Source organism: Bison bison, unplaced genomic scaffold (assembly GCF_000754665.1).
Source record: "Bison bison bison isolate TAMUID 2011002044 unplaced genomic scaffold, Bison_UMD1.0 scf7180017864088, whole genome shotgun sequence".
Taxonomy (NCBI): Eukaryota; Metazoa; Chordata; class Mammalia; order Artiodactyla; family Bovidae; genus Bison; species Bison bison.
This window is the reverse complement of record NW_011494660.1, coordinates 1,756,362-1,764,042: the sequence shown is the minus strand read 5'-3', so window position 1 is coordinate 1,764,042 and position 7,681 is coordinate 1,756,362.

Sequence of the window (7,681 nt, the reverse complement as noted above, 5' to 3'; positions counted from 1 at the left end):
CACTGAATTTTCCTACTGAGCTATCCTCATCCTATTACTCTTTATATCTTTGATAAAATATTTAAATAAATAGGTCGCCAACGCCGTCCCAGCTTCAAATACCCTGGATCAGCCGGGGCTGGGCCCCGGCAGAAGACTACATATATAAATATTTATATATTATATCAGTTAGTATATAAACGTATATTTCCTTTATATGTCAGCTGAGAGGACCTAGAATCAGTGAAACTCCAACAAAAAGTTAGCACTTATAGTGCACTGGATGCATGTACACTTGTTTTCTAATATCGCCTATAAAATGAGTCATGGATCCTTGAAGAATACGCTTGTTATAAGCTTAGGTACAGGGAATTTACAATATTAGCCTAGAGCAGAACATAGTTATAGAAAGTATGGAAGTCCCACCCTATAAAGGAGGTATGGCAAAGAGGCACAAGAGCCAACTAGAAAAGCTGCTATGGTCAAGACTGAAAAAATTTGCACAAAAGTGTAATATTAAATTATAACCCATAGGGGAAATTACATATCCATAGGTCTATATTTATGTTATTTAATTGCTAATAAAGAAATACAAGAGTGGAGAAAAGACTAATAGCCTGTGCACAAGAATTATAAGCAACTGAATAAACTGCCCTCAAGGACATTTACCATAACTTCCCATTTCTTTTCTTTTTTTTTAATTAACTTATTTATTTTAATTGGAGGCAATTACTTTACAATAGCCTGGTGGGTTCTGCAAAAGCCCAGCAAAACCCACTGACAGCAAAAGAGACACAGATGCAACTTCTCATTTCTTAAATCAGAGCTGTACCTTCTGACTTCCATCAAAGAGCATACTACTGAAAGGAGGTAAAATGGTAACTTTCAGTTCAATTCAGTTGCTCAGTCGTATCTGACTCTTTGCGACCCAAGAAATCGCACACAGCACGCCAGGCCCCCCTGTCCATCACCAAATCCCGGAGTTCACACAGACTCACGTCCATCGAGCCAGTGATGCCATCCAGCCATCTCATCCTCTGTCATTCCCTTCTCCTCCTGCCCCCAATCCCTCCCAGCATCAGAGTCTTTTCCAATAAGTCAACTCTTCCCATGAGGTGGCCTAAGTACTGGAGTTTCAGACTCAGCATCGTTCCTTCCAAAGAACACCCAGGACTGATCTCCTTCAGAATGGACTGGATGTATTTCCTTGCATCCAAAGGACTCTCAAGAGTCTTCTCCAACACCATAGTTCAAAAGCATCAATTCTTCAGCACTCAGCCTTCTTCACAGTCCAACTCTCACATCCATACATGACAACTGGAAAAACCATAGCCTTGACTAGACAGACCTTTGTTGGCAAAGTAAAGTTTCTGCTTTTCAATATGTTATCTAGGTTGGTCATAACTTTCCTTCCAAGGAGTAAATGTCTTTTAATTTCATGGCTGCAGTCACCAACTGCAGTGATTTTGGAGCCCAGAAAAATAAAGTCTGACACTATTTCCACTGTTTCCTCATCTATTTCCCATGAACTGATGGGGCTGAATGCCATGACCTTGGTTTTCTGAATGTTGAGCTTTAAGCCAACTTTTTCACTCTCCACTTTCACTTTCATCAAGAGGCTTTTGAGTTCCTCTTCACTTTCTGCCATAAGGGTGGTGTCATCTGTATATCTGAGGTTATTGATATTTCTCCCAGCAATCTTGATTCTAGCTTGTGCTTCTTCCAGCCAGCGTTTCTCATGATGTACTCTGCATGTAAGTTAACTAAGCAGGGTGACAATATACAGCCTTGATGTACTCCTTTTCATATTTGGAACCAGTCTGTTGTTCCATGTCCATTTCAAACTGTTGCTTCTTGACCTGGATATAGGTTTATCAAGAGGCAGGTCAGGTGTTCTGGTATTACCATCTCTTTTAGAATTTTCCACAGTTTATTGTGATCCACACAGTCAAAGGCTGCTTTGGCATAGTCAATAAAGCAGAAAAAGATGTTTTTTCTGGAACTCTCTTGCTTTTTTGATGATCCAGCCAATGTTGGCAATTTGATCTCTGGTTCTTCTGCCTTTTCTAAAACCAGCTTGAACATCTGGAAGTTCGCGGTTCATGTATTGCTGAAGCCTGGCTTGGAGAATTTTGAGCATTACTTTACTAGCGTGTGAGATGAGTGTAATTCTGTGGTAGTTTGAGAATTCTTTGGCATTGCCTTTCTTTTGGATTGGAATGAAAACTGACCTTTTCCAGTACTGTGGCCACTGCTGAGCATTCCAAATTTGCTGGCATGTTGAGTGCAGCACTTTCACAGCATCATCTTCCAGGGTTTGAAATAGCTCAACTGGAATTCCATCACCTCCACTAGCTTTGTTCGTAGTGATGCTTTCTAAGGCCTACTTGACTTCACATTCCAGGATGTCTGGTTTTAGGTGAGTGATCACACCATCGTGATTATCTCAGTCATGAAGATTTTTTTGTACAGTTCTTCTGTGTATTTTTACACCTCTTCTTAATATCTTCTGCTTCTGTTAGTTCCATATCATTTCTGTCCTTTACTGTGCCCATCTTTGCATAAAATGTTCCCTTGGTATCTCTAATTTTCTTGAAGAGATCTCCAATTTTTTCCATTCTGTTGTTTTCCTCTATTTCTTTGCATTGATTGCTGAGGAAGGTTTCTTATCTCTTCTTGCTCTTCTTTGGAACTCTGCATTCAGATGCTTATATCTTTCCTTTTCTCCTTTGCTTTTCACTTCTCTTCTTTTCACAGCTATTTGTAAGGCCTCTCAAGACAACCATTTTACTTTTTTGCATTTCTTTTCCATGGGGATGGCCTTGATCCCTGTCTCCTGTACAATGTCATGAACCTCTGTCCATAGTTCATCAGGCACTCTGTTGATCAGATCTAGTCCCTTGAATTTATTTCTCACTTCCACTGTATAATCGAAGGGGATTTGATTTAGGACATACTCGAATGGTCTAGTGGTTTTCCCTACTTTCTTCAATTTAAGTCTGAATTTGGCAATAAGGAGTTCATGATCTGAGCCACAGTCAGCTCCTGGTCTTGTTTTTGTTGACTGTATAGAGCTTCTCCGTCTTTGGCTTCAAAGAATATAATCAATCTGTTTTCGGTGTTGATCATCTGGTGATGTCCATGTGTAGAGTCTTCTCTTGTGTTGTTGGAAGAGGCTGTTTGCTATGACCAGTGCATTTTCTTGGCAAAACTCTATTAGTCTTTGTCCTGCTTCATTTCGTATTCCAAGGCCAAATTTGCCTGTTACTCCAGGTGTTTCTTTCCTTCCTACTTTTGCATTCCAGTCCCCGAAAATGAAAAAGATATCTTTTTTGGGTGTTAGTTCTAAAAGGTCTTGTAGATCTTCATAGAACCATTCAACTTCAGCTTCTTCAGCATTACTGGTTGGGGCATAGACTTGGATTACTGTGATATTGATTGGTTTGCCTTGGAAATGAACAGAGATCATTCTGTCGTTTTTGAGATTACATACAAGTACTGCTTTTTGGACTCTCTTGTTGACCATGATGGCTACTCCATTTCTTCTAAGGTATTCCTGCCCACAGTAGTAGACATAATGGTCATCTGAGTTCAATTCACCCATTCCAGTCCATTTTAGTTTGTTGATTCCTAGAATGCCGATGTTCACTCTTGCCATCTCCTGCTTGACCACTTCCAATTTGCCTTGATTCATGGACCTGACATTCCAGGTTCCTATGCAATATTGCTCTTTACAGCATGGGACCTTGCTTCTATCACCAGTCACATCCACAACTGGGTATTGTTTTTGCTTTGACTCCATCCCTTCTTTCTTTCTGGAGTTATTTCTCCACTGATCTCCAGTAGAATATTGGGCACCTATCGACTTGGGGAGTTCCTCTTTCAGTATCCTATCATTTTGCCTTTTCATACTGTTCATGGTGTTCTCAAGGCAAGAATACTGAAGTGGTTTGCCATTCCCTTCTCCAGTGGACCACATTCTATCAAATTTCTCCACCATAACCTGCCCATCTTGGGTGGCCCCACAGGGCATGGCTTAGTTTCACTGATTTAGACAAGGCTGTGGTCCTAGTGTGATTAGATTGACTAGTTTTCTGTGATTATGGTTTCAGTGCGTCTGCCCTCTGATGCCCTCTTGCAACACCTACTGTCTTACTTGGGTTTCTCTTACCTTGGACGTGGGTTATCTCTTCAAGGCTGCTCCAGCAAAGCTTAGCTGCTGCTCCTTACCTTGGACGAGGGGTATCTTCTCACTGTCCCCCCTCCTGACTTTGAATATGGAATAGCTCCTCTAGGCCCTCTTGCACCCACGCAGCCACCACTCCTTGGACGTGGGGTAGCTCCTCCCGGCCACCGCCCCTGGCCTTGGGCGGGGGGTAGCTCCTCCCGGCCGCCACCCCTGACCTCGGACTTGGGGTAGATCCTCTCGGCCGTGCTTATGTGCTGTCACAGCTGCCCACGCTTGTAAAAAATAATGGTAACTTTACACTATCTCAACTCAGCAATTTAGAAGTAGAGAGGAACTTCCTCAATTTCAGTTTTTAAAAAGCAACAAAATCCAACAGCTAACATCATACTTAAAGGTAGAAAAGATAATAGGTTCCCACAAAATCAGAAGCAATGAAGGGTGTAACTTTTCAACATTCCTATTCAGTACCGTACTAGAAGTCATAACTATTTCAATAAAACAAAAAGATAGAAGTTACATGTTGGAGAGAAATATCATAGATGACCTGGAAGTCATGTAGATATTTCCACAGAATCAACAGATATTTTTTGAAACAAACAAACAAGTATATCAAGGTTGCAAAATACAAGCTAAATATACAAAAATAAATTCTGTGTGTGCAAGCAAATAAAAAAGTAATTTGAATTACAAAATAACTTTCACCTACATTATCAACAAAAATTGAAATTCTTATATATGTTTAACAAAATATTTATAGGGTCAACAAGTATAAAAAACCTTGCTAAAAATAAAAAATATATAAATAAATGGAAAGATTTCATGATCATACACTGGAAACTGCTAAGATATCAATTATTCTCAAATTTATCTATTAATATATATTCAATATAATTAAAATTTTAAAAATTAAAATAAAATAAAAATCCCAGCAAGCTTTGTTTTTTTAATTCTGGTTCAGTTCAGTTCAGTCACTCAGTCATGTCAGATTCTTTGCGACCCCATGGACTGAAGCAAACCAGGCCTCCCTGTCCATCAGTAACTCCCAGAGTTTACTCAAACTCATGTCCGTTGAGTCAGTGATGCCATCCAACCATCTCATCCTCTGTCATCCCCTCCTTGTCCTGCCTTCAATCTTTCCCAGCATCAGGGTCTTTTCCAATGAGTCAGTTCTTTGCATCACGTGGCAAAAGTATTGAAGTTTCAGCTTCAGCATCAGTCCTCTCAATGAATACTCAGGACTGATTTCCTTTAGAATGGACTGGTTGGATCTCCTTGAAGTCCAAGGGACTCTCAAGAGTCTTCTCTACACCACAGTTCAAAAGCATCAATTCTTTGGTGCTCAGCTTTCTTTATATATAGTCCAATTCTCAACATCCATACATAACTACTGGAAAAAACATAGCTTTGACTAGATGGACCTTTGTTGGCAAAGTAATGTCTCTGCTTTTTAATAAGCTGTCTAGGTTGGTCATAACTTTTCTTCCAAGGAGTAAGCATCTTTTAATTTCATGGCTGCAGTCACCATCTGCAGTGATTTTGGAACCCCCCCAAAAAAAGTTTATCACTGTTTCCACTGTTTTAGGAGACTTGTCATGGTTTGTACACTCTTTGGCCCAATGTCCAGCCTGTATACAGATTAGGCATTTGCCTCCTTCCTTGTCCTTTAGGGATTCAGGCTTTGCCATAGGGTTTCCCTGGAGGGTGACCAGCATGTGGGCATGCCTTGTCTCTTTCATTTTCTCCATTTCCTGGGCTTTGGCCTTCCTCTGATGTCTTCCATTATGAAAGGTATTGGTGGCTGTCTGGACCATCTCAGCTAAAGAGGGATCAAGGTCCTGTTGCTGTAGCTCTTGTAACTTTATCCCGATGTCTGATGCACATCGAGGCAGGAATTTGTCCTTTAAAATCACCTGTCCCTCATAAGAGTCTAAGCCCAGATTGGTAAACTTTTGGAGGGTCTCTTTTAGACTTTCCAGAAAAGCAATGGGGTTCTTGTTGGGCTCCTGAGTTATTTCTGAGACTCAGCACAGTCCCATAACTAATAGGCTTCCTTCTATTTCCATGGGTGTACTTCCTTAGGTGTGAGTCTTTCTGAAGCATATCCTACCCAGTACTGTTGCAACCTGAGAGCCAGGTGTCCCTGGGTCGGGGTGCAGATCCCCAGGTAGACTGAGGCATGACAGCCTCCTAGAGATGGAATCTCTGGGCAGGTCGAGGCATGTTGGCCTCCTGAGAATTGGGTCTCTGGGCAGGTCGAGACATGTTGACCTGCTGGAACCACTGGCCTGGCAGATCCCTGAGCAGGTTGAGGCGTGACAACCTTCCAAGGACCAGATCCCTAAGTAGGTTGAGGCAGGTGGACCTCCTGGGACCCCCGGACTGGAGTTTGGCATCCCCAAGGTCTCCAGAGTGACCAGTGCTGGGTAGAATTAAGGAGTTGTAATCTTAACTCATTGCTGGTTTTTCCACAGCAGATAGGAAGAGATACCATGATGTAAAGTAACCCAAGTTTGTGCCCTGAGACTGAGAACCTGGTGAAACAGCCACAGGTGTTATCCTCTTATTGCTCTGGGGGAATGTAAGTCACTGATTTCTTCTCCTAGTCCTCCATAAGAGCAATTTCGGGTGTTTTCAAAGGTAAACATTTCATTGTCATAGACCCACTTTAGGTTATAACAGAAGTAATGACAAAGGATTAGGTTAACAGGTCCTGTTAGAGGCATTCAATTCAGTTCAGTTCAGTAGCTAAGTCGTGTCCGACTCTTTGAGACCCCATGAATCACGGCATGCCAGGCCTCCCTGTCCATTACTAACTCCTGGAGTTCACTCAAACTCATATCCATCAAGTTGGTGAGACATCCAGCCATCTCATCCTCTGTTGTCCCCTTCTCTTCCTGCTCCCAATCCCTCCCAGCATCTAAGTCTTTTCCAATGAGTCAACTCTTTGCATGAGGTGCCCAAAGTACTGGAGTTTCAGACTCAACATCAGTCCTTCAAATGAACACTCAGGACTGATGTCCTTTAGGATGGACTGGTTGGATCTCCTTGCAGTCCAAGGGACTCTCAAGAGTCTTCTCCAACACCACAGTTCAAAAGCACCAATTCTTCGGCACTCAGCTTTCTTCACAGCCTAACTCTCATATCCATACATGACCACTGGAAAAACCATAACCTTGACTAGACGGACCTTTGTTGGCAAAGTAATGTCTCTGCTTTTGAATATGCTATCTAGGGTAGTCATAACTTACCTTCCAAGGAGTAAGCATCTTTTAATTTCATGGCTGCAATCACCATCGGCACTGATTTTGGAGCCCCAAAAAATACAGTCTGACACTGTTTCCACTGTTTCCCCATCTATTTCCCATGAAGTGATGGGACTGGATGCCATGATCTTGGTTTTCTGAATGTTGAGCTTTAAGCCAACTTTTTCACTCTCCACTTTCACTTTCATCGAGAGGCTTTTGAGTTCCTCTTCACTTTCTGCCATAAGGGTGGTGTCATCTGCATATCTGA